Raw genomic sequence first — 27,609 nt, forward strand, 5'->3', positions numbered from 1 at the left:
CAAAATTCTCTTTATCCCAGCCGTAAATATTTTCAAGGATGAAGCATTCACCACTGTCCGGGATGAGAATGTGAAAGATTCACAACCCTTTGAGGGAAGAAATTTCTCCTCATCTCATTCTTCAAAGGTTGGCCCCTCATCCTGACACTGCTCCTGTTTTCGAGATTCCCTAGCCGGGAGATACAACCTTTCAGTGTCAACCCTGTCAAGCCCCTTCAGAATCTTCTATGTTTCAATGAGATCAGTCCTCCCCCTTCATTCTTCTAAACTCAAGAAAATGTAGGCCCAACTTATAGCCTCCCATCAAAGGACAACCCTTTCATACCCCAGAACTAATCTAGACAGCCTTCATTATATCCACCTCACATGCACATCTTTGGACTGTGGGAGGAAACCGGAGCACCCGGAGGAATTCCACGCAGATACAGGGAGAACGTGCATATTCAACAGTCACCCAAGGCCAAATTGAACCCTGGTCCCTAGCGCTGTGGGGCAGTAGTGCTAACCACTGTGCCACCGTTTAAATTAGTCTAATTCCCTTAATTCAGAATATCATGAAGTAGAACTCCAGACTAACATTATTTGTGCTGGTTAGTATCTTGCACTGAAATCACAACTCATCATGGGACTCAGCAATAAGTAGTATGCCAGTATAATTGATTGTTTTGTTTTAAAAATTAGTTAAAATGTCCTCCACAAAGGAGAGAAATGAGGGGAGAGTGAATTTTTGAAGTCGATTTTTTTTTGTTTCCTCTTGGCCGATTATACTTTGGTTTATGGGCTGCCAACTGTAGGAATGCTCCCCCTGGACTTAGAAAAATCAAAGTTAAAGGTGTTTTCGATCATTTTCTGATTGGCTGCTTTCATCATTCCACACCAGTACAAATGGTCAGAATATTTCAGCCCACGAACTACATTCACACCTTAGAACCTGCTTTCGGGATCCTCTGTACACCCCATCAGACCTTAATCTGCATATTAAAATTGGTTTCTCGTCTCAGGAACCTATCTATGAAATTCAACATAGCTTTTACATCCGATTTAGGCATTTAAAATTGCCCGCGGTGTGTTTATCAAGTTGCGTATTTTTGTTACGTGCTTTAGCTTGGGTCACTATAGGCATCCAGCCTATTGTACACCTCCAGCCTCCTGTAGGCCTCAGATATGGCGCAGTTAGCTGCAGAGCAAAACCACTGCTGATTTTACTACAATGGCGTCCCTTCAGTCGCAACTTCAAGATCAACCCACCCTCACTGCAACAGCAGGACTTTTCTATCTGTCACGCTGGCAATCTCTGATGCCACATTGATTGAGGTTACCAACTAAAGTTGGATTAGCACGAGTTACATTGTTGCCTTTTTACCCTTTATGTGAACCACAAGCTGTTTCTTAGATTGACCAAATGACCACACAACCAGTATGTTAGCTCAAAAACACAGTTTACTAATAACACAAGACTTGTATCTCTATGCAATAATGTACGCGGCTCCGTACTAAACTACACCGAACAACTCAGATGATCTTCACTTAATTTTGAGTGACCAGCACTGTGCGAGATAAGGCCTTTATCCGCGTCAACGTGGTCGGTTGGAAGTTGTTGGGTTCGTCTCAGCTGGACTCATCCGTCAGGATGGTCACGGGTCCTTGAAATTGGTTGTTCTGCTACAGTTGGTCGCTCACAGGCCAGTCCCAAAAGAGACCGATCTCTAGTGCGCAGAACTTTTTATTCCTCATCTCTTTCGCGCCCTTTTGGGCGGGTCCTTACTCCAAGACCAATGGTTCGATAGGGTTTTGATCACCCTCATCGATCTTAGCCAATTAGGGGACGGATACTTCGATGGCTGGGTGGGTCCAAGCTATCATTGTCCCAGGCACGTAGGCCTTTTCAAATAAGGTGGGTGGCGCCGGTTAGTCTGCTATCATTGATGGTCCTTAATGCGAATGCTATTATCTTGGGGAAAATAGTAATTGATTCTCAAGTTTCAGCCAAGTCTGGTTTCTTTGCACAGTAGATAAAGGCTGGGTACCTGTCTGTGTCCTAAATTGACCACAATTCCCATGGTACTTTGCAAGTGGCCATTTTACATGGCTGTAACATGTTGGAACAAAATGGACCTGGACAGCTCAATTTAGCTTGTGTACCATGATTCCAGACAGGAGGAATTAAAAGGAAGGACAGAGCTTGCATTTATATCCATACTAGTTTTTAAAATGCACCATGAGATCTTTTATATTAGAGGCTCAATTTAACATCTCATTATGGTGAAGGTGTGTAGACTTCAACGCAAGAGATGCAGGAATGTACGGTAGGATAGGAATGGACAAAGGTTTATTACAATATACATAAAATCAAAAAGCTACAACTCCTCTCCCTGAAGGGCCACCCTCCCTGACCTGCACCCAGGTCAGGGTTTTTATACTGAGAGGTTGCTCCTTGTTAAGGGGAAACCCCGTCCCTAATTTCCTGGGGACTTCATACTCTGAGGTGAAAGGGGGGAATTTTTGTGCCTTGTGGTTGATTTTGATATGTGACTATTGAGTTGTTAATACACTAAAATACAGAAAGAGGAGAATTGTATCGAGCATAGTCCTTGGCCCCCAAGGGGGTCGTAACAGGATGTTTAGTGATTTCTCTGATAATAATTTACTTTCTCTGTCCTTCAGTAGTTTTGATGTGGAGATGCCGGCGTTGGACTGGAGTGAGCACAGTAAGAAGTCTTACAACACCAGGTTAAAGTCCAACAGGTTTGCTTCAAACACTAGCTTTTGGAGCACTGCTCCTTCCTCAGGTAAATTCAGTAGTTTGTTTGAAGTTATATGATAAGTAGAGTGAATGGCGAATGACTGTCTTTCAGACTGGAAGGAGGCACACAGAAGTGTTCCCCAAGGTTTAATACTAGAGCCACTGTTATTTTGCTATGCACTAATGGCCTGGTCTTAGTTTACAGAGCTTACTTTAGAAATTAACGAACAACCCAAAACTTAGAACCAATGAGGAAGACAATAATAGACTTTGACGGGAGCAATATTAGCAAACAATTTCAAATGTGCCCTCAGGCTCAAGGGTTCCTACGATTCTCAGCAACTCGGCAGATGGTGGTGATTGAGGTGGCTCCATTAATTTCATGGGAATGTCACAATAAATATCCAATACTCACAGCTGCTTTCTTACCTCTTGTGCACAATAATTTTGTGAAGAGGTTATTGTCTCTACACATTGGAGGTTTTATCAATGACATCCTGATGAATGACGCTATGGCTGCCTTCGATTGCATCTCAGTCGGGGGAGGAAAGAATGGTAGGATGATGAGGACGAGAAACCTGATGAGGGAAGTACACCCCAAATGATTAATTGGCTGCTTGGGATTCCCTTAGCAATGCAAGGCTGACATAGGTTGTCCTCTATCTTGCGAAGAACATCTGAGCAAACTCTACCCATGCTGCTTTGTTTCTGTCTCAGTTTCTTTCCTCCCGTATAGCTCATCCCCCTGGCTCCTTACAGCCTCCAGTAGCACATCAACAAATTGGAATGCAGCCTATAAACACCTCAGATCCATTCAGGGAAGACCTCTTCTCTTCTTCCCAACTCCTGTTCCTCCAAATTGTATCTTCGGATTGGCCCTTTAAACGCTGGAATCATGTGGATCATTATTGGAGCACTGCTGTGGATTTGAGGGCAAACGCAGGATTTGGATTCGAAGTAGCCTCTGTGCAAATGCTTGAAGGAGACAAATGCTGTGGGGGGGTCTGGGGAAAGAGTCATGATGTGAAGCTAATGGAATTGCTCTCGGAAAGAGCCAGCTTATTCAAATGACTGATTAGCTTTCCCTTGTGCTGGACTTCTCTACGATGTGATTGCATTGGAGAGGGTACAGAGGAGATTCACCAGGATGTTGCCTGGGATGGAGTATATTTGTGCTATGAAGAGGGGCTGGACAGGTTTGGGTTGTTTTCTTTGGAGCGAAGAAGGCTGAGGGGGGACCTGACTGAGGTGTATAAGATTCAGAGGGGTATAGTCAGGGTGGCTAGGAAGCAACTGTCCCCCTTAGTTGAAGGGTCAATAATGAGAGGGCATAATTTTAAGGTGAGGGGCAGGAGATTCAGAGGGGCTTTGCCGAAAGACTGTTTATTAGGAGTACGGATATGAAGAACTACCCCTATATTTCCTACGTGGTTTATTTTAAATAGGGAATACACTAAAACAACCTTTGTTTTTACGACCTAGAATCTAGAAATTGTTTGGTGCCTGAGTTTAGCAAACAATTGATAATTCTGTGCATCAGCAGACAGAACTTCCAGTTTTGTTCAATGACACACCATTTTAACACTGCACCCACAGTCTTTACCTAAACCGCAGATTAGTCTTTACCTAAACCGCAGATTAGTCTTTACCTAACCACAGGTTACTTTCATACGTTGCACATTCCCATTAAATGTCAACTCAGGCATTCCTTCTGAAACTCCCACGGTGGAGGTTTGTGCAGCAGAAATATACGTCAGTGCAGTTGAATTGCATGAACCCGCAGTTACGCACTTGCAGCCAGCACTCGTTCTGCAGGAATGAATTCAGTGGAGAGGGTGAAATACTTGAGATGACAGCGCAGGAACTGAGCTGGGTTTGCTGGGGACAGGTATACTATCCTTCCTCTCTCCCTGTGACAGAAACAGGGCGGGGGGGGGGGGGGGGGGGGGGGGGGGGGGGGAGCGGTGTGCAGCAGCAAGACAGAAGCATCAAATGGCATAATTGCCACCAGAATTAGCTGCACGAACCTTACAGAATGACAGTGCCTTATTATATTTGGATTTTGAAATTATTGTGCGGTACCATTGGACGAAAATTTAGTCAAATTTGATGGAGGTGAATAGGTTAATTCTATCATTATACCATTGGAGAGAAGAATTTGATTTCAATCTGTTAAGTATTCATGTGATAACGACATGCTCTGTAATTTCCAGGCTTCAGTCTCAACGGAGATGAACTTACAGAGCCCTACTATCTGCCTCAACCAAATTTGGAGACATGTTTGCACATTGGCACAGCTGTCTCAGAGGCTGTTGAAGTTACAGTACACTTGAACCTCCGGGGCACTGGGGGTCATTATTGAATCTGCCAGGAGACATCCCTGGTATCCATTGCAGCATCAGAGATTTGGCAGATACTCTGCGTGCCATTGAAACACCTACTCTAAATGCAATTACAGTAACAGCAATAAAGAAAAAACACATTTCCCGCAGTACATGGTACAACTGGCAGGGGATACGCAACAGTCAAATTGATCAAGCAGTTATTTCTTGGACTATATTAACATGAAGTGAGTTTACTCAATGAAAGTACTGATGTTATGTGACAAGCATAACATGTGTAAGCTTGTGAGTGTAAGGTTCCTTAAGAGCACAGTTATCCCTTTAACAATTTGTGCAAAGGAGAGGTGTGACTAATGGTACTGGGGGGCATGTGTGCATGTGAGCATGGGGCACACAGGCTGAAAACAGTATTCACCCTTCCCTAATCGTGACAAATCTTAACAAAAATAGATATATAAAGGTCTACATTTTCCCTAACTGTCCAAAAGCAATCCCACCACCAACCTGACTCTGTTGGCAGCACTTGCCCTCCTAAGTCACAACGGGTTCAAGCCTCACTCCGCAACTTTGTTACAAAAGGGTGACGCGTCAGTACATTACTGAGGAAATACTGCATTATCAGAGATATTGGGTGGTATTCTGCTCCAGCAGGAGGTGAAGAAAGAAAGCCTGAAAATTAGGTTTATTGGCATCAGAACCGACACATGCGTCTCATTTCCCACCTCCACCGGAAGTAAGTTCTGTTCGAGAAGGCCTATGGTCGACCATTCTGTATCACCTGCACTTGAGTCCCTTAAGAGACCAATTAACAACCCCATTTCAGGGCCTTTTCCTGCCACTGGTGAAATCTTCCCAGCTCCAGGTGGGCCTGCCAACATGTGGCCTGCACCACTGTTTATACCGTGTGTGCTCCATGTCTGCTGGAGGCGAGCGGGGTGGAGTTCCTCAAACTGCACTAGTCTGTGCATGATATTGAGGCCATGGATATGGGGCAGGGGGTGGCCATTGAGAGACAACCCCTGCCCTTACTACCAATGTCATAGTCCCCTCTTCCCACAACTCCCACCCTATGGGACCACCACCCTCTTCCCACCCTAGCCCTCCAACAGCACTTACCTTTTTCCTGGGCCACACCATGGTCCTGGGACTCCAGTGGGAGGGTTGTTGTTTCGGCAGACACCAATTGGCCAGCAGCCCTTGGCAGGTGGGATGTTGTATCTCGGGGTCCTCAGTCGGGAGGCAGCCCTGCCACTGTCCACTTAGCTGCCTGGCGGGTAGAAGATATAGCCTTCCTTCTAAGAGCCACTGTGAGCGTCCTGCGGTTTGTTTCTTGTGGTGCACAGGACAGTTTCTGAGACGATTCCACTTGTCGTCGTTCAGATGTGATATTAAACTGAGATCCTGTCTGCCTATTGAGGTGACATAAATGATCCATGGTATTGTTCAAAGAAGAGTCCTAGATGCCTTGGCCAACATTTCTCCTTCATTGGGCGGGTCATTGAGTATAAAAACTGGCAACATGGTACAGTTGTATAGAACCTTGGTAAGGCCGCACTTGGATTACTGCGCACAATTCTGGTCGCCACAATACCAGGAATATGTGGAGGCTTTGGAGAAAGTACAGAGGTGGTTTACCAGGATGTTGCCTGGCCTGGAGAATGTTAGCTATGTAGAGAGGCTGAATAAATTCGGACTGTTTTCATTAGAAAGACGGAGATTGAGGGGTGACCTGATAGAGGTCTACAAGAATATGAGGGGCATGGATAGAGTGGATGGGCAGGCACTCTTTCCCAGGGTGGAGGGATCAGTCACCAGGGGGCATAGGTTTAAGGTCCGCAGGACAAAGTTTAAAGGAGATGTGCAAGGCAGGTTTTTTAAGCAGAGGGTGGTGAGTACCTGGAACGTGTTTGTGGAAGCAGATACATTTACGGCACTCAAAAGGCATCTTGCAAAACACATGGATAGGATGGGTATAGAGGGATACGGCACAAGGAAATGCTGAGCGTTTTGGCAAAGGTTGGTATCATGACCGCGGGGCCGAAGGACCAGTTCCTGTGCTGTATTGTTCTTTGTTCTGTGTTCTCACCCACCACAACCATCAAAAACCAAGCAAGACCGTTGACCTCATTTGCAGTTTGTGGAACCTTACCTTGCACAAATTGGCCGCCACATTTGACTATGTACAATAACGACGACTTCTCCAAAGTAATTTCATTGGCTGTGGTGCACTTTCCAATATTTTGAGAGGCACCATATAAATGCAAGTCTCTCTTCCACTATTTGGCATGCATGAGACCACCCTTTAAATGTGTAGCTTGATTGGGGCAGGATTGGAACAACTCCCAGAAAGTGTCTGGAACGTAACTACGGTCTACTGCACATTATCACAACAGACAGAAGCTTTGCATTAGATACGGCTAAAATGCTACCCAAGCCTTGGCAAAGGCGGAGGAAGAGACTGATGCCAAGGAACCAATGCTAGCAGGGATCCTAATGCAGCATGAAGCTTTAATTGGCAATACGTTCTAGCGTTAGCATCTTTGATGTGCCCTCAGGTGTGATTTATAACTCAGGATCATTTGCTTCATGTTGCACATGTATAGTGACATACAATTGATAAATGATTTATCATCTGCATGGTGACTGATGTCCAAAAGTATGTATCGAAATACTCAAAGGAAAATATTTGTTTGTGTGGTTTTAATAGTCCATAAAGTCACCAAGACTGACGATGTTCTGCCTCTGCTAAATCGATATTATGATTGTCCAAACCATATAGGTAAGTCCATTACATGAAGGGTTGGTCCGTTGGAAAGGAAACAAATTCAGATTCCCGACAGATCCAGTGTGCTGAAGGAACTTGCCATAAGCAATGGTCACGAGAAGAAAGGCTGAGGAAAAGACAGGCTTGATAACAAAATCCCCAAAGTGGATTTGCTTTTCATATGCGTAAACCTATCATAAATTTATCCATGTCTATTTCCCCTGCTTGGTTTTTCTAGCAATGGACTTCCAATATCGGTAAACGTAGCAGACCACAACAATTCTTCCCTGCGCCTCCCACTGCACTGGGCATTTACTGTGAGCGATAGAGTACTGAAAGGGCAGCACGGTGGCATTGTGGATAGCACAATCGCTTCACAGCTCCAGGGTCCCAGGTTCGATTCCGCCTTGGGTCATTGTCTGTGTGGAGTCTGCACATCCTCCCCGTGTGTGCGTGGGTTTCCTCCGGGTGCTCCGGTTTCCTCCCACAGTCCAAAGATGTGCAGGTTAGGTGGATTGGCCGTGATAAATTGCCCTTAGTGTCCAAAATTGCCCTTAGTTTTGGGTGGGGTTACTGGGTTATGGGGATAGGGTGGAGTTGTTGACCTTGGGTAGGGTGCTCTTTCCAAGAGCTGGTGCAGACTCGATGGGCTGAATGGCCTCCTTCTGCACTGTAAATTCTATGAAAGTAGGTTAATCCATTCCAAATATATTCATTTTCTCATGTTATAATTTAATAATTTTGCCATGCTCTTTCCCCCAAAATTTTCCTAAACACCACTTTGCCAGCCTAATGAAGATCATGATGTCTATCAATAATTTCAATGTTATTTTATTGTGTACAATAAAAATGGGAGATCAGCTTCACCTCACATGGTTTTGTTTTTTCGAAGACTGATGTACTTGGGTTTAATGTCTCACCTGAAATGTAGTAGCTCCAACACGGGCCTCACGGTAGCATGGTGGTTAGCATCAATGCTTCACAGCTCCAGGGTCCCAGGTTCGATTCCCGGCTGGGTCACTGTCTGTGTGGAGTCTGCACGTCCTCCCCGTGTGTGCCTGGGTTTCCTCCGGGTGCTCCGGTTTCCTCCCACAGTCCAAAGATGTGCGGGTTAGGTGGATTGGCCATGCTAAATTGCCCGTAGTGTAAGGTTAATGGGGGGATTGTTGGGTTACGGGTAACGTGGGTTTAAGTAGGGTGATCATTGCTCGGCACAACATCGAGGGCCGAAGGGGCTGTACTGTTCTATGTCTATGTCTACTCACTAAAATATTCAGACATCATGGAGGCATGCTAAATCTTTACTATCTAGTCAAAACAAAATGGTCGCAGGGTTAAAATTGTCCAGGTTATTTAACAACACCGAATTTACAAGGAGCCAGCAGGTTGGGGTTTTCCCCTTCGCACCTGAACAGATCCAGTTAGGAGACCTGCCCAAAGCCAGCAGGCTTCATTTCAGTACACGCGCATGCACTGGGGCCCAATGGTGTCGTCTGGGCTGACTGGCATTTAATCTCTGCAAACTAAGCAGGGGGACTGCAGTCAGCATCCAACCAGGCCTGCCAAGCGGGAAGAAAAACGGTCTCACCTGCTGAAAAGACGCCAAATTGTGGGACTTCTGTGGAATGGTCCCAACACTGGCCCCCTTGGCCACTATGGCTCAAATCTGTAGCGTACACATCCCTGAAGTACAAGATTCCAGGTACAAGTCTCACTGCAGCACAAGAACCAAAGCTGGTGCTTCAAAGCAGCATTAAGGGAATGTTGCACTGTTGGAGCTACTACATTTCAGGTGAGACATTAAACCCAAGGCCTCAGCTGCTGGCTTAGGTGGATGTAAAAGACCCCATGCCACTCATTCACCCGATCAATAATTAACTCTCAATCAACATTGCAAAGAACAGATTATCTGGTCATTGTTGCATTGTTCTTTGTGGGATGCTTTCACAGCACTAATGAACTGCTGCAATTCCTGCAATACAACAGCGATTACACTGCAGAAGGACTTAATTGACTGAAAAGTGCTTTGAGGCAGCTGACGGTGATGAAAAGCTTGCTGTAAAAGCAAGTCTTTCTTACCTGGTCTTGGCAAACAGCCTCTGGGCCTTGTGAGTTTCCATTACTTCCCACTGACTTTCAACCTGGATCAGGCTGAAAGTTGGGCGAGGGATCTAAATGAGTCCACTGGGTTAAGGTGGAGGTCTCGTGGCTCAGTGGGTAGCTAATAAAACAAGAATGTTTCACTGGGATGGAAGCTCCAGGTTTGAGACCCACCCCAGGATTTGATGGCCAAGAAAGTTGCGTTCATAATGCGGTCAAACAGTTTGAGTGCTTCAACATGAAAATCCAATGGCTGGCGGTAAGAGTGGGAGAGACTCTTGGTCGGCCACGCTTTGTGGGGAGTGGCACCCCCCAAAAGCTATAAGACTCTGCTGCCAAATTAGTGGCCTGTTCCGGGAATTACTGGGAGGGATTCTCCATCTTGCTGCATCTGTTTGCAGGTGCGGCGTGCCCTGACCGACAGCGGGATCCTCCGTCCCAGTAGCCGGCCAATGGAGTTTCCCATTGTGGGCACACCCACGCCATTTGTAAATCCACGGGCGTGTGTGCTGTGCCGGCGAAGCAGAGGATCCCACCGACGGAGAATCCAGCTGGCTGGATATGGAAATGGATGAAAGACTGAGGTCTACAAAATTATGAGAGGTATGGACAGGGTGGATAGCAACAAGCTTTTCCCAAGAGTGGGGGTGTCAGTTACAAGGGGTCACGATTTCAAGGTGAGAGGGGGAAAGTTTAAGGGAGATGTGCGTGGAATGTTTTTTACACAGAGGGTGGTGGGTGCCTGGAACGCTTTACCAGAAGAGGTGGTAGAGGCGGGCACGATAGCATCATGTAAGAGGCATCTAGACAGGTATATGAACGGGCGGGAACAGAGGGAAGTAGACCTTGGAAAATAGGAGACAGGTTTAGATAAAGGATCTGGATCGGCGCAGGCTGGGAGGGCCAAAGGGCCTGTTCCTGTGCTGTAATTTTCTTTGTTCTTTGTTCTTTGATACACCACTCAGTGCAAGAAGGGAATTAATTGGATTAAACTACCACAGGCTTCATTTTCGAGAGCAGCGAGTGAGTTTTGTACCCATATCACACCACTCCTGCTGAAAATCAGCTCAGAGTTAAAATTGGATCCATGTTTGATTGGAATATATTACTGATGGAATTTATCTTTTTTTCCCAATACTACCCAAGTCTTGGCAAAGGCGGAGGAAGGGACTGATGCCAAGGAACCAATGCTAGCAAGATCCTAATGCAGTTTGCTCATTCTTTCATGTGAATCAAAGTTCGGATGCACACTCTGCAAGGAGCAGGTGGTAAATGTAAGTTCATTTGTGCAGTTTTCAGTCCTCCATTGTCGGGTTGTGCTGTTCTTTCCTCGTCGACCACAAGGTGTCAGCACCCTTCAGTACCTCAGCGTAGTGGACATTTGTAATTGAATCCCAATGTGAATCCCATTTCCCCTCAGTAGAATTCAGTGGATGGCGATCAGAGAAGGGGAGCCTGGCTAATCTTTCCCCATCCCAGACCAAAGGAAAAACAAGCCTATTACTGTCCCCACCCCCGCCCTGGATGAAATTAGCAAATAAAACAAAAACGTTTCACTGGGCCAACAGATTTTCCTGACCCACCCACCACAAAATCCCAGGGATCAAAGCTGGGAGCATCCTGGTCTATTTGACTCTGCCATACACTGGACAGTGGATATGTCGATTGAGCCTATAAGATCACATCTTAGTAGATTCTAACCCCAACAACAATCATTCTTAGGCAAAGGAAAATGTGAGAAAATGGTCCAATATGTGCACTGAAAGCTGTGATGTTTTATTGGAACTAATTACAAGCTTCAGTATCTCCTCATCTGGTAAACAATATAAGAAGCTATAAGTCTGTTTCATAACTGATGATGTGCGTAATTTAATGTATGAAACGCCATCTCTAAAACCAATTGCACAATTCATTGGATTTATCATTAACAAACCAGCAGCCAGCTCCTTGTTGCCACGGCTTTCAGGTAGTGTATGTAACGGTAAGAAGGCAATGAAGCAGAATTTCATTATTTCCCCTATGGCCAGAATTATCGGCGGGGCCAATTATGGTTTCCTGTTCCATGGTGATCAAGGTATATTTCATTTGAGAGGCGATGTGGAATTCGGCGCAAAATAGATGCATGTCCAAAGGGTCAGGATTTGCCATAGCAGCGCGTCTAACACCATCTGCAGAGGGAAAGAGGGTATCTGGGACCTAAGTGAACAGGGTGACCAACATGGTATCTTCGTCATTGAAGTTTGCGAAATAAACAAAAATGACAAGTAGTGGACTGAGGTGAATTAAAGTCAAATCAGGTACAGAAGAAAAAATAAAGAGAAGGGTGGATTGTTTAGACTGGGAGAGAAAGAGACAGAAAGGAAAAGTTTCAAGAAAAACTTCCTGAAAAATTCAAAGCCTTGAAATGAATTCCAGGGCTCAGTTTTTGCCACAGAGGAGGGAGCGGTCTGGTTTTGTGCGAGAAATCCACCAGTGGGGGAAACTGATTGGAATTTGTATTATATGCAGGGGTGAGGCCCTCATTTATATGGAGACGGGTTTCCCGTCCAATTAAAGCCACGGGCTGCACGGTGGCACAATGGTTAGCACAACTGTCTCACTGTGTCAGTGAGTCAGGTTCAATTCCAGCCTTGGATGAATGTCTGTGCGGTGTTGGCTCGTTCTCCTCATGTCTGCATGGGTTTCGTCCATGTGCTCAGATTTCTTCCCAAAGTCCAAAGATGTGCAGGTTAGGTGCGTTAGTCATCCTAAATTGCCCCTTCGTGTCCAAAGTCGTGGAGGTTATGGGGTGAGAGTAGAGTGCTCTTTTGGAGGGTTGGTGCAACCTCGATGGGCCGAATGGCCTCCTTCAGCATTTTCGGAATTCTGTGACTCTTAAAGCTAGTTTAGGCAGGAATGGAAGTAGTTTTAGCCATTGTGAAGACTGGTGGCTGTCCTGAGGGAGAGAGTTTGTGCCAAACACTGTTACTTCCTTAAAAGAAGCAAGACATCTTAGGGGAGCAGGATACCTAGCACCATGAGGGGGAGGAGGAAGATGCTCTTCCCTGTGGATGGTAGGCTGGGCCACCTCTCTGTTCAGGGTCAGTTTCCTCCACCTCCAATTATCCCCCCTCTCACCTCCTGCTCCTTTCCCCTTCCAGGGCAACCATTCTCAAAGTGAAGTGAATTATAATCCTGGCCCCTCTTGGGGACTATTCCGGACCAGGTGTAATACTCGGATGATCACGCTCACTTAAGTTTGAGGAAGACAATCTTCACAGACACTTAGATGGATCTCAAATGAAAGAGACTACCAAAAATTATTACTGTCCACAGAAAGCTTTTTTAATGAGTTTTAACCAGATTATAACAACACAGATAGGATAAGGGTCAGGGCATCTCCAAAGTAATGTACCTCGCCACTGAAGCGGTGCAGAATTGGGTTCTCAAGTTTAGATATACAAGACAATTCGAGGCAATATATTTTCTAAATTGTTAATAAAAGTTTATTAAAGAACAGAACGTGCAATTAACATCTGATGCGAAGATTTTCTTTGAGGGGCAATTTAGCATGGCCAATTCACCTAACATGTACATCTTTGGAATGTGGGAGGAAACCTACTCAGGCATGGAGAGAATGTGCAAACTCCACACAGTCACCCAAGTTCGGAACTGAACCTGGGTCCCTGGAGCTGTGAGTCAGCAGTGCTAACTACTGTGCCATCGTGCCACCCAACCCATTTCAAGGAAAAGAAGGGACAATCTTGTTTTTATTAGGAATCTTCATTCCAAATAAAGTTACAAGGAGATAATTAAGGTATCCATCAATATTTAAAGAAGTATTTACCTAAACTCCCTGGGTAGAAAGCTACAGAATCTAGTGAGATACTGCTATGTCAGTTAAGGGGACAACTATCAACGCTTCACTACTGCCGCTATAGATTTGCCATGAGAGACACTGGAATGAATTCAACAAAAGCATGCTATGTGATTTCAATATTTATACCATGAAAGAGATGGACCAGCAGGAAGCACGTTGAACGCACATGTTGGATGTCAACATCCTTTGTTTCAGTCAAAATCTTTTGTTTCAGTCAACATCCTTCAAGCAAGCAGGATACTGAGAGATTCAGAACACAAGAAATAAAAGCAGGATTAGGCCACCAGGCCCTTCAAGGCCCCTCCATTCAATGCGATCTTGGCAGATCTATGTCAGCCTCAACTCATTCTCTGCGCCATTTCCCCTTGGCCCTCTATTCCTCGATCTATCAAATACTTATCCACCTCCACTTTAAATACTTCTAATGATCCAGCCTCAACCACCGTCCGGGGCAGAGAATTCCAGAGATTCACCACCCTCTGCAAGAAGAAATCTCTAGATTTCTAAATCTCTTAGTTTTAAATGACCGGCCCTTTGTCTTGTAGCTATGTCCCCTTGTTCGAGACTCTCCCACTAGTGAAAACATCTCACCATCTACCCTGTCAAGCCCCCTCAGGATCTTATACATTTAAAAAAGGACATCCCTCACTCTTCTAAACTCCAAGCCATACAGACCAAGACTATTTAGTCTCTCTTGATAGGATTTTTTTGTTATGCTCTTGACGTAGCATAAGCTGCTTCCTTGATGTGCACTCTGACAAAGGAAGGTTCAGACTTGGAGATAGCTTTAACACGTTTATTAAACAGTTAACGATTCTCCTACTTGGATTCGACTCTCCTGTTACACCTGCTATAGCTACTCAGACTGACGAACCAGTCTGCTACAATCCACGTGGTGGATGTGATGTGTTTCAAATCAACCCTGTGTACTCACTGAGTGTCTCCACTGGAAAGAGACTGAGCATGTGTGCTGTCCTTATATATGGGTTGGTGTAATGCCCCCCTGTGGTAGTGTCACCTCTGTGTGTGTCGTGAATGCCCATTGGTCGTGTCCTATCTTACTGACCTATTGGTTGAGTGTCTGTGTGTCATGATGTCTCTGGTGCTCCATCTAGTGTCTATCTAACCTACATGTATTTACATTAACCCCTTGTGTATTTACAGTGATGCATATCACCACAAGGACAACCCTCTCACACCAGGAATTACGCTGGTAAATCTCCATTAGACTGCTGTCTTTTACTATGTCTTTTGTAAACAGTATTCCAGGTGAGGCCTCACCAACACCCTGTGCAATTGCAACAAAACCTCCATTGCAATAAGGGCCAAAATGCCATTAGCCTTGATAACTAGTTGTTGGACATACTTGCTGGCATTTTTTGTGATTCGTGCACTAGAACACCTAGATCCCTCTGTACTTCACTCACCTGCAGACTCACTCCATTTTGATAATAATCAGCCTTTTGATTCCTCCTACCAAAGTACATGACCTCACACTTCCCCACATTAAACTCTTTTGCCAGGTTTTTGCCCAGTCACCCAATCTATCTATATCCCATTGCAGAATCACAATATCCTCATCACAATATTCCTACATACTGCCACAATGCCTGAGTGGCACTGCCTGGGTGCTAGGCTTGCAGTGTCAGGGTGCTCAGGTGCCAGTTGGCATTGCTAGGAACTGGACCCCTTACAAGGTAGAGGAAGGGGTGAGGGGAGGGGGTGGGAGGATCGGGGTAGTCTTCCAAAACGGGACCCCGATCTGCAAGGATTCTTTTTGAGCTTCAGCTCACTAGCAGGAAATCCTTTTAAGTGCAGCCCCGGTGGCCAAAAAAAACATCAAAGTGCCGTTGAATAGCAGGGATGTTTCTCAACACTGCAGGTGCTGAGAAATACCCGGCTAAATGCACCATTCAGCAATCTTTGACTCAAGTCCGCTGAATCTCGCCCATGGTCTTTTCACAAGCCCCAAATACTTAGAACATAGAATCCCGACAGTGCAGTGGGACGCTATTAGGCCCATCGAGTCTGCGCCGACCCTCTGAAAGAGCACCCTACCTGGGGTCAGGCCCCTACCCTATCCCTGTCACCTGGTAACCCCACCTAACCTTTTGGATACTAAGGGGTCATTTAGCATGGCCAATCCACCTAACCTGCACATCTTTGGACTGTGGGAGGAAACAAGAGCACCCGGAGGAAACCCGGGGAGAAAGTGCAAACGTCCATACAGACTGTAACCCGAGGCTGGAATTGAACCCAGGTCCCTCGTACTGTGGGGCAGCAGTAATAACCACTGTGCCATCGTACCGTCCTGCTTTGGCCTGCTTTGAAACATGGGCAAGTTCAGAGGCTGACACTTCCCCACCCTCACATAGATTGCTGACACCCAGGAACAGAGGCAGACTGTCTGGACGCACAACCTCGCCGCCATTTATTCAGCACCTCTCTGCATTTTGACCCTAATTGGACTGTAGAAATCTGGCAGTCAATGTTTGAAATAGTTAGGTTTTAGTGGCATAGGGGTTGATTGGCAGCCATTAGCACTTACGGTGTTATTAAAATGGTGCTTACACTTGAAATGCCAAGGCTTAACTCTCTGTGGCAAGTATAATCCACATTTAATGGGCGAATACAGCAAGTTGCTGGATAAAATGGGAAGGTTAAGGGCAAGGGGCTGGTTTAGCACAGTGGGCTAAGACAGCTGGCTTGTACTGTGAAACAAGACCAGCAGCGCGGGTTCAATTCCCGTTCCAGCCTCCCCGAACAGGCGCTGGAATGTTTGGGTATTGGTATTTAACTGCAAATCTGCTCCTCATCTGATGTTGCTGGTCCATAATTAACAGCAAATGCCATTAGCCTTGTTATTTACTTTGATGGCAAATTCAAGCCGAATGGGTAGGGGAGGAGTTTCAACCGGTCAAACGGCAACACCGGCAGAAACTTTTCCGAGACCGTGTGAACAAGAATTACACCGGCGAGATCTCATGAAATAAATTTGAAGGCATTGAAAGGATTTCCCTTCTATGTGTTCCCCCCAGGTAGGAAGTTCCCCCCTCACCGACATGATGTCATGTTGGCGAGGTTTACAGCAGCTTCTGCAAAACAGGAGGCCTTAGAGGGAAGTCCCTGGTGGCCGCAAAGGTAGGAATAGCCCCTGGGGGAGAGGTTCATGCAGGGACAGTGTCAAGGCATTCCCCCTGGCACACTGGCCAATGTGGCAGTGTCAGGGTGGCATTGGCAGGCCCTCTGAGGAGCCCATTGAAGGGGGTGGTTCACCTTATGCGTGGGTGGGGGGTGTGGTGATCACAAGTTAACTAGATGCAATACAACTGAGCAAACACTAGAGGGGGCACGGGAGAGCCATATAAATAGACGGGGACAGGAAGTGAGGACACACTTCACAGAGGGCAGAACTTGGAGCAACACAGATACACCCACTCCAGCTCGGAACACTGAAGGTAACCTTAGGAAACAGCTCTGAAGAGTGAACGAACTTACAATAAAGCATCTTCTCCACATTTGAGACTACGAGCTTTATTAAGACACGAGTAACAACACATGGTACCCAGGAGTGGCTTCAGACGCTTACTACAGGACAACTCAGTGGCAGATACAGAAAGCTCAAAATGGCATGGAAATCTCCTACTGGACATTTGACTTGGGAAGACATCGCTAATTCAAGGATGTGGATTGGATACCCAGAGCAGCTAGACCTGACTGGCAATGTAAGAGGTGTCTGGAAAAGGTTTAAACAAATGTTTGATTTGGATCTCGTAGCTAATGAGGTACAAGACGCCTCCAACAACATTAAAATAGCAATTCTCACCGCAGGGCCTGTAAATAGGAAAGTTTATAATGGATTTAAATACTCAAAAGATGAAGACAGAAACAGCTTACAAACGTTACTAAACAAATTTGAAGAGTACTGTGAGAAATTTGAACAGCAAGACATGCTCAGAGTCCTAACTGCACAGAGACTGAGTGATGCAAAACTTAAAAAATCACGAAAAGAACAAGAAATCGCGAATGAAAAGTACAGATCAAAAAGAAGAAATAACAAGAATTTCTCACAAAGCCAAAATGCTGAAACCCAGTCCAAATCGGGAAGAGAAGGTAACTTACAACTTTTAGAAATCCAGTCCAGATGGGACAGAAAAATCGCTGAAATCCGCGAAAAAATGGCGTCGGAGCACATTTTGCAGTCTCCGGTAAGCAAAGAACTACAAATTGCGTCTGCGCATGCGCCGGAACCGGAAGCCGCGCATGCGCAGTTTAAAAAATATCGCGGTGCCGATCGTGATGCGCATGCGCAAGCCGCGCATGCGCAGTCAAAAAAAGTTTTGGTTGCGGATCGTTATGTGCAAGCCGCGCATGCGCAATGGAAACAAAACCGCACAGTGAAGGAGGAAGGCCGATTTGCGCATGCGCAATGCATTCCTGCGCGTGACGTCATGACGTCTGAGCATCCCGACCACGCCCACTTAAAAGGGAAATGCCCGAAAATTGCAAACAAGACACTTAAAGTGGTAAACACAAATTTTCTTGCCTCAGAACACAGAAAAACGCCTGAACTTAAACCAACAGTTAAAAGCAACTTGCACAACACCCTGAAAAAAGCAGTCTGCACCACCCAAAGTGAAGAGAACAAAAAGAATTCCGAAACAACAAAAGATGATTTGTTTTTCAAAGATTACCTCTCAGACATGGCTGAGTCAGTCGGATATGCTTATCACAGCATCAGCGACACGGTCGCAAAGCACAACACGAACCAACTCGTGGTAGATGAATCCAACCAAGATGATTTGGTTTTCAAAGAACACTACTCAGACATGGCTGAGTCAGTCGGATATGCTTATCACAGCATCAGCGACACGGTTGCAAAGTTCAACACGAACCAACTCGTGGTAGAAGAATCCAACCAGGATGATTTGGTTTTCGAAGAATACTACTCAGACACAGCTGAGTCAGTCGGATATGCTTATCACAGCATCAGCGACATGGTCGCAAAGTTCAACACGAATCAACTCGTGGTAGAAGAAGCCAATGAAGATGAAATGGGTTTCAAAGAATACTACTCAGACATGGAGGAGTTATTTGGACATGCTGATCACAGCATCAGCGACACCGTTGCAAAGCTCAACACGACTCTACTCATGGTAGATGAATCCAACACCATGATGCCATGGCAGCTCGTCGATACATTGGATGACAGCAATACCCTAGACGAAGACGACGCCACACAGAGAGCACAGGAAGACTCCACAGAGCGAGCGATGACAGGCTTCACAGTGCGAGTGATGAAAGACTCCAAAAGGGATGCAAGCAAACACTCCCTGGCGAACACCATGCATGAACAAGACCATGAAGGTAAACCCGCTGTATCTGAGCAACCGCAAGCAGACTATGAAAGTCTACCAAGCTCACAGGAACAAGAAGAAGACAACGTACATCTAACCACTGACACCATGCATGCGCAAGACCATGAAGGTCAACCTGCCATATCTGAGCAACCACAAGCAGACTATGAAAGTCTAACAAGCTCACATGAACAAGAAGAAGAAAATGCACCTCTACCCACTGCATGCGAAGACAGTGACAAGGTGATCACACTCGACGTACAGGATCACAGCGAGACTGACGGTTCTCAGCTTGTCTGTACCGAAGCACAGAGCGAAAACAGTAACAAGGTGATCGCACTCGACGTACAGGATCACAGCGAGACTGACAGTTCTCAGCTTGTCTGTACAGAAGCACAGAGTCGGGCCACCCAACAGTCCAGAGAGACGATGCCGAAAGAAAACATGCAGATTTTGACTCCAGAAGAGGAGCACCTGGAGTCCAGAGAGACAACGCCGAAAGAAACCATGCAGATTCTGACTCCAGAAGAGGAGCACCTGGAGTCCAGAGAGACCAAGCCGAAAGAAAACATGCAGATTTTGACTCCAGAAGAGGAGCACCTGGAGTCCAGAGAGACAACGCCGAAAGAAACCATGCAGATTCTGACTCCAGAAGAGGAGCACCTGGAGTCCAGAGAGACCAAGCAAAAAGAAACCATGCAGATTTTGACTCCAGAAGAGGAGCACCTGGAGTCCAGTGAGACAACATCAACAGAAATCATGAAGATTTCAACTCCAGAAGTGGAGCACCAAGAGTCTAGAGAGACCACGTCAAGTGAAATCATGCAGATTTGGGCTCCAGAACAGGAGCGCCAAGAGTCCGGAGACACCACGTCAACTGAAATCATGCAGATTTGGACTCCAGAAGAGGAGCGCCAGAAGTCCACAGACACCACGTCAATTGTAATCATGGAGGTTTTGACTCCAGAAGAGGAGCGCCAAGAATCCAGAGACACCGCGTCAAATGGAATCGAGAAGAATTTGACTCCGAAAGAGGAGCACCAAGAAAGCAAAGACGAGGAATCCAATTCTCCACAAATGATTGATGTCACCTGCACCGATGCAACATCAGATCATTCGCACCACTCTCGAGACGAAATGCTCAATGACTCAAATTATCCACTTGGGACACGAATAGAGTATAACAAGAAAAACAACAGTCAAAAGAAGCACAGCAGAAACGGGACAAACAACAGCAAGAACAAAAGCAACATGAAGCGCGACAAGACCAACAACAATAGCAAGAAGCACAGCAGAAACGAGAACGACAACAGAAAGAACAAAAGCAACATGAAGCGCGACAAGACAAACAACAAAGTCAGGCACAAAGATAGCGACAGAGACAGAGACAACAAGAACGGCAACGAAAACAACAAAGTCAGGAACAAAGATAGCGACAACACCAAAGACAGAAACGACAAAAACAGCAACACGAACGGCAACGAAAACAACAAAGTCAGGAACAACGACAGTGCCAACACCAAAGACAGAAACGACAAAAACAGCAACAAGTACGGCAACGAAAACAACAAAAACAGGAACGACAGAAACAACAGCAATGAAACAACGACTTGTACACAATGGTACTACTCGGCACATGTAGGACAATGCCACAGCTCACTGCAAAACGATGACAAGACTACAAACATGTCATGGGATGACAACGAATCGCACAAACTCACGTCTGCTCCAGAACGAGCAAGCACACCAGCATCCAAGGCGGATGAGACAATAAATCAACACCACAAGCACAAAAAAAAAAGTCCATGCCAGTCAACATCAGTGAGGTGACCATGCAAACACCTCGGGATGATGCAGTGGGTACTTAAAATAATAAGGAACACCAACAACATTCACAGTGGACTTGCAATATCAATATCACCACGTCATCAACAACAAAAAGAAAAAAAAAAGCTCTGAACAAATTCATCAAGTTTGGACTCATAAATGTTTTTATTAAGATTGGACATATAACTACATTGGCTTTGTACAATATGCAATAGCACCATCACCTGCATAGATACGCATATCATAAGTAACTGTTTTCTATAATTTTCTTTAACGATGTACAGCAAATATGTAAAGAGAAAAAGGGGGATGTGGTAATCGTAGATTTACTAGATACAAAAACAACTGAGCAAACACCAGAGGGAGAGCTATAAATACACCGGGACAGGATGTACAATTTTCTTTAACGATGTACAGAAAATATGTAAAGAGAAAAAGGGGGATGTGGTGATCACAAGTTAACTAGATGCAATACAACTGAGCAAACACTAGAGGGGGCACGGGAGAGCCATATAAATAGATGGGGACAGGAAGTGAGGACACACTTCACAGAGGGCAGAACTTGGAGCAACACAGATACACCCACTCCAGCTAGGAACACTGAAGGTAACCTTAGGAAACAGCTCTGAAGAGTGAACGAACTTACAATAAAGCATCTTCTCCACATTTGAGACTACGAGCTTTATTAAGACACGAGTAACAACACAGGGGGGTTTCCCCAAAGATTGGGTGTGGGATTTTCTCAGCGATTGGAGAGGGCTTCCTTCGCCAATGCTTGTGGGAGAACCACCATGTCCATTGGGGGAGGGGGGTCATAGAATCATAGAATTTACAGAACAGAAGGAGGCCATTTAGCCCATCGAGTCTGCACCGGCTCTTGGAAAGAGCACCGCACTTAAGCCCACGCCTCCACCCTATCCCCGTAACCCAGTAACCCCACCTCACCTTTTTATTTTTGGACACTAAGGGTAATTTATCAAGGCCAATCTACCTAACCCGCACATCTTTGGACTGTGGGAGGAAACCGGAGCACCCGGAGGAAACCCACGCAGACACGGGGAGAACGTGCAGACTCCGCACAGACAGTGACCCAAGCCGGGAATCGAACCTGGGACCCTGGAGCTGTGAAGCAACAGTGCGAACTACTGTGCTACCGTGCTGCCTCTGGGTCGGGTAGGTTATTTTAAACGCAGATCAGGGAACTCTTTGAAGATGGTGCCATGATCTCTGTGGAGGCAGCGTTGCTTTAACAGGCCCCGCCCCACCAGAGTGATGGCAGTAACCACACCCCCAGATTCTCATGGCACAGAGTCGATTGAGTCGATTGAGGACTTCTGGAGGGCCCTTATACCTCTGGTACGAGACTGCGACTGCCGGGCCCTCACAGCCACGGAACACTCTGGCTTACTCATGCGCGATGCCTTTGTTACAGGCATTGCATCGGACCCCATCCGCAACGACTGCTGGAAGGGGCCGCCCCCGACCTCGCGGCCGCAAAGGCTCTGGCGCTTTCCATGACGGCCGCCTCCCGTAGTGCGCGATCGTACTCCACTAGCCACTTGGCCCACCCGTCCTACCCCTCGTGGACCCCGCAAATGGCCCCCCAGGCCCTCCCATCCTACTCCTCATGGACCCCGCAAATGGCCCCCCCAGCAGCCGCCCCCGTGCACTATGCCTGCGCTGCTTGCCCTGGGGGTCCCCACTGTTAAGTCTGTGGTCAGCAGAAGCATCCCCGCGAGCTCTGCCCGGCCTGCACCGCGACCTGCAAAGCTTGTGGCAAGAAAGGCCACTTTGCAGCGGTGTGTCAGTCCCGGACGGTTGCCGCTATCGGGCCCCGGTCCCCTTGCCTCAGCCGCTCACTCAATGGGCCCCGCCGTCCGCTTCCCCCGACCCCACGTGCGATCAGTGGGCACCGCCATCTTTCACCGCCCCGTTACGTGCGCTCCATGGGCGCCGCCATCTTCATCCATCACCGCCATGTGCGTTCCATGGGCGCCGCCATTTTGTCCCGACCCCACAACGTGCGCTCCATGGGTGCCACCGTTTTATCCACAGGTACTCCAGACTCCGCCATTTTGTGGCGTGTCCCGGGACGGGGCCACGGGACACGGGTCGCTACCGCTCCTCGTCGGACTCATCTGACTCGACCGCCGATCGGCCGTTACTCGCCTCCGTTACGCTCGACCAGTCGCATCCTCGCAACCTGACACCCTCTTCCACATCGGTGCTGGTCAACGGCCATGTGACCTCCTGCCTCATCGACTCCGGGAGCACCGAGGGCTTCGGCCACTCGGACACGGTAAGGCGCTATTCCCTTGCGGTCCATCCCGCCAACCGGCAGATCTCTCTCGCCTCCGGGTCCCACTCTGTCCCAATCCGGGGTTTCTGCCTGGTTAAACTTACTGTACAGGACGTGGAATTCAACCATTTCCGTCTGTACATTCTCCCCAACCTCTGCGCGTCACTCTTACTAGGCCTGGATTTCCAGTGCAATCTCCAGAGCCTCACCCTCAAATTCAGCGGACCCCTATCTCCCCTCACCATTTGCGGCCTCGCGACCCTCAAGGTCGAGCCTCCCTCACTCTTTGCCAATCTGACCGCAGACTGCAAGTCCGTCGCCACCAGGAGCAGATGGTACAGAACCCAGGACAAGGCCTTCATCAGGTCTGAAGTCCAGAGGCTGCTTCGGGAGGGTATCATCGAGGCCAGCAACAGACCTTGGAGAGCCCAGGTGGTAGTGGTTAAGACCGGGGGAAAGCACAGGATGGTCGTGGACTACAGCCAGACCATCAACCGGTACACGCAGCTCGACGCGTACCCCCTCCCCCGCATTTCTGATATGGTCAATCAGATTGCACAGTACCGGGTCTTCTCTACTATTGACCTGAAATCCGCCTACCACCAGCTCCCCATCCGTAAATCGGACCATCCCTACACTGCCTTCGAGGCGGACGGTCGCCTGTACCAATTTCTTAGGGTTCCCTTCGGCGTCACGAATGGAGTCTCGGTATTTCAACGAGAAATGGACCGAATGGTTGACCGGTACGGACTGCAGGCCACCTTCCCGTACCTCGACAATATCACCATCTGCGGCCATGACCAGCAGGACCATGATGCCAACCTTTCTAAATTCCTCCACACCGCATCTCTCCTTAATCTCACGTACAACAAGGAGAAATGCGTGTTCCGCACAGACCGCTTAGCCATCCTCGGCTACGTAGTCCAAAACGGACTACTGGGGCCCGATCCCGACCGCATGCGCCCCCTCATGGAGCTTCCCCTCCCCTACTGCCCCAAGGCCCTCAAACGCTGCCTTGGGTTCTTTTCTTATTACGCCCAGTGGGTCCCACAATACACGGACAAGGCCCGCCCACTTATCCAGTCCACACATTTTCCCCTCTCGGCCGAGGCCCAACAGACCTTCGTCCGCATTTGATCTGACATAGCCAGGGCTGGGGATGCACGTAGTAGACAAGACACTGCCTTTCCAAGTAGAAAGCGACGCTTCAGATGTCGCACTTACCGCCACGCTGAATCAGGCAGGCTGACCCGTGGCATTCTTTTCACGCACCCTCCATGCCTCCGAAATTCGGCATTCCTCTGTTGAAAAGGAGGCCCAGGCAATCGTTGAAGCGGTGCGGCACTGGAGGCATTACCTGGCCGGCAGGAGATTCACTCTCCTCACTGACCAACGGTCGGTAGCCTTCATGTTCAACAACACGCAGCAGGGCAAGATCAAGATTGACAAAATCTTGCGGTGGAGAATCGAGCTCTCCACCTTTAACTATGAGATCTTGTATCGCCCCGGCAAGCTCAACAAGCCCCCAGACGCCCTCTCCCGAGGTACATGTGCCAGCGCACAAGTGAACCAGCTCCGTGCCTTGCACGAGAGCCTTTGCCATTGGGGATCACTCGCTTGTACCATCTAATCAAAGCCCGCAATCTGCCCTACTCCGTCGAGGAAGTACGGACAGTCACCAGAGACTGCCAGATCTGTGCCGAGTGCAAGCCATCCTTCTACCGGCCAGATCGCGCACGCCTGGTGAAAGCGTCCCGCCCCTTTGAACTCCTCAACGTGGACTTCAAAGGACCCCTCTCCTCCACCGACCGCAACACGTGCATCCTTAGTGTGGTCGATGAATTTTCTAGGTTCCCCTTCGCCATCCCACGCCCGGATATGATGTCTGTCACCGTCATCAAGGCCCTGGATTCCATTTTCACCCTGTTCGGTTTCCCCGACTACATCCACAGTGACAGGGGATCCTCATTCATGAGTGATGAGTTGCGTCATTTCCTGCTCAGCAGAGGTATCGCCTCCAGCAGGACGACCAGCTACAACCCCCGGGGAAACGGGCAGGTAGAGAAGGAGAACGGGACGGTATGGAGGGCCGTCCAGCTGGCCCTATGGTCCAGGAACCTTCCAGCCGCTCACTGGCAGCAGGTCCTCCCTGACACACTCCATTCCATTCGGTCGCTACTGTGCACCGCAACTAACAGTACACCCCATGAACGTGTTTTTGCCTTCCCTCGGAAGTCTACATCCGGGGTGTCACTCTCGACGTGGCTCATGATTCCGGGCCCAGTCCTTCTCTGTAGGCATGTCTGGCACCACAAGGCGGAACCCATGGTGGACAAAGTACGCCTTCTCCATGCCAACCCTCAGTATACCTACATGGAGTTCCCCGACGGCCACCAGGACACAGTCTCGCTCCAGGAACTGGCTCCCTCAGGTGCCGATCCCATGCCCACGCCCCTTTTACCCCCCGCACCACCCTCCTTTTCCCCGACGACCCCCTATTCGTCCCCACCAGGTCCATCCCTCGTCCCCCTGCCCACACTGGAGGACACGGAAGATTTTGGCTCACTCTCGGAAGATTTCGGCTCGCTCTCGGAGTCATCCCATCAGCAGCCAGCACCAACACCGCCAGCACCTGCACCGATGTCACCACCACAGCTACGCCGATCACAGCGGAACGTTCGACCGCCGGTTCGGCTCTCAACCTGTGACCTGCTGACCGGATGGACTCTTGGTTTTCTTTGTTTGGACATTTTGTAAATATTTCATCCTTTGTATCATAGTTACACGTTACCCCCGCCGGACTCATTTTTACATGGGGTGAATGTGGTGATAACCACTGTAGATATGCATACTTGCAGTAGGGGGATGTATGCCTGTACCTGTAATACAGGTTCCTCCGGTAAATCCCTGCTGGCTAGCTCCGCCCACAGGGAGCTTGTGTATAAATATGCGTGTGAGTCACTCAGACTCTAGTCTACAATTGCAGATGGAGGAATAGCATCGCACAGCAATAAAGCCTCTATTGTACTTGTCTCTCGTCTTTGAGTATAATTGTTAGCGCCACACAAGGGCATGTTTTTCAAGCAATAGGGGGCATTTTGGGATTATGAAGTAGATGGCAGAGTGTATGAGAAAGGGGGAGGTTTGAGCTCACTGGCATCAGTTTACTTGACCCAGAAGCAGCATTAATGGTCCTTCAGACGTACAGAACTTTTAAAAAAGAAATATTTGTATCACTGCTGCTGCGTGTTCTACAGGACCTGTGTTTAGGTTGCTCTGAACATGTATCAACAACTGGAGAATGTATTGTGGGCACCTGTAAGTTGCGACGGAGTCCCATCAACAATGCAAATTAGGTCCCTACCTCTTCACCAAGGGTCCCTGTGCCTCTTAGGGGATCAGGGGTTATGGGGAGAAGGCAGGAGAATGGGGATGAGAAAAATATCAGCCATGATTGAATAGTGGAGCAGACTCGATGGGCCGAGTGTCCTAATTCTGCTCCTATATCTTATGGTCAGATGTTAATATTCCATCAAATGTTACCATTTTGAACAATTATCACAAAAGTTGCAAATTTCTTCCTCTCGACTTTTTAAGTAGAGTTGCTAATCCAGTGAAAGGAGTCAAGCACGGAGGGACATTTGACAGGAACATATTGTGCATTTGTGTGGTAGTATCGGCAATAAGAATTTCTACCCTGTATTCATCCAAAATCATTTGGCTCACAAGAATCAATATATTGACTCTTTAGGCCTCTTGTTTTCTATTCATATTACCTCAGCAGTTATGAATTAAATGGAAGCATTTATTTCAAGAATGTTTTCGACAACCCTAATCGCGTGTCCCAAAACAGCACTCCACATTCACTCTTTCAAACAAAGCTAGCATTAAGAATTCATAACGCCCGAGTGAGTGCAACTTTCAACTTGCTGAACTTACTGAGGCAGCCCCCTCGCACCCTGCCCTGCTCCATTTTCCAACACCCGCACTTCCCGCCATGGCCGGCTGCAACGCACACACAGGCCACCAACTGTGGATCTCCTGAGCTGCCCGCAACCGAGTGTTTGACACTGTGCAGTATCTGGCCCCTCCAGGAGAAGGCGAACCACAACCACCAGGAGAGAGGAAAGATCGGAGAGGCCTGCCGGATCTATGGCCCTTCACCGGCATTGGACCTGGTCGGGGGGGGAGGGGGGGGTGGGTGGGAGAGCAGGCTGTTGCCTAGGCGGAGGTCGAATCGCTATTCACGATTCCGGCATCACGAATGGAGAATCCCACCCTCTGGACTGGATTCGCCATCGGCGTGATCCACCGTTTC

The 27,609-nt window shown here is 47.7% G+C and overlaps 1 long non-coding RNA gene across 1 annotated transcript in view; it reads right to left on the reverse strand.

Annotated features, from left to right (window-relative positions):
* LOC119950646 overlaps positions 1-27,405 on the reverse strand; it is a 106,951-nt gene extending 79,546 nt beyond the window's left edge. Inside the window, exon 1 of the long non-coding RNA XR_005457381.1 lies at positions 27,231-27,405. This is a non-coding gene — a long non-coding RNA (uncharacterized LOC119950646). The remainder of the gene's footprint in view (positions 1-27,230) is intronic.
* Positions 27,406-27,609: the final 204 nt, after the last annotated feature.

Source organism: Scyliorhinus canicula, chromosome 16 (assembly GCF_902713615.1).
Source record: "Scyliorhinus canicula chromosome 16, sScyCan1.1, whole genome shotgun sequence".
NCBI lineage: Eukaryota > Metazoa > Chordata > Chondrichthyes > Carcharhiniformes > Scyliorhinidae > Scyliorhinus > Scyliorhinus canicula.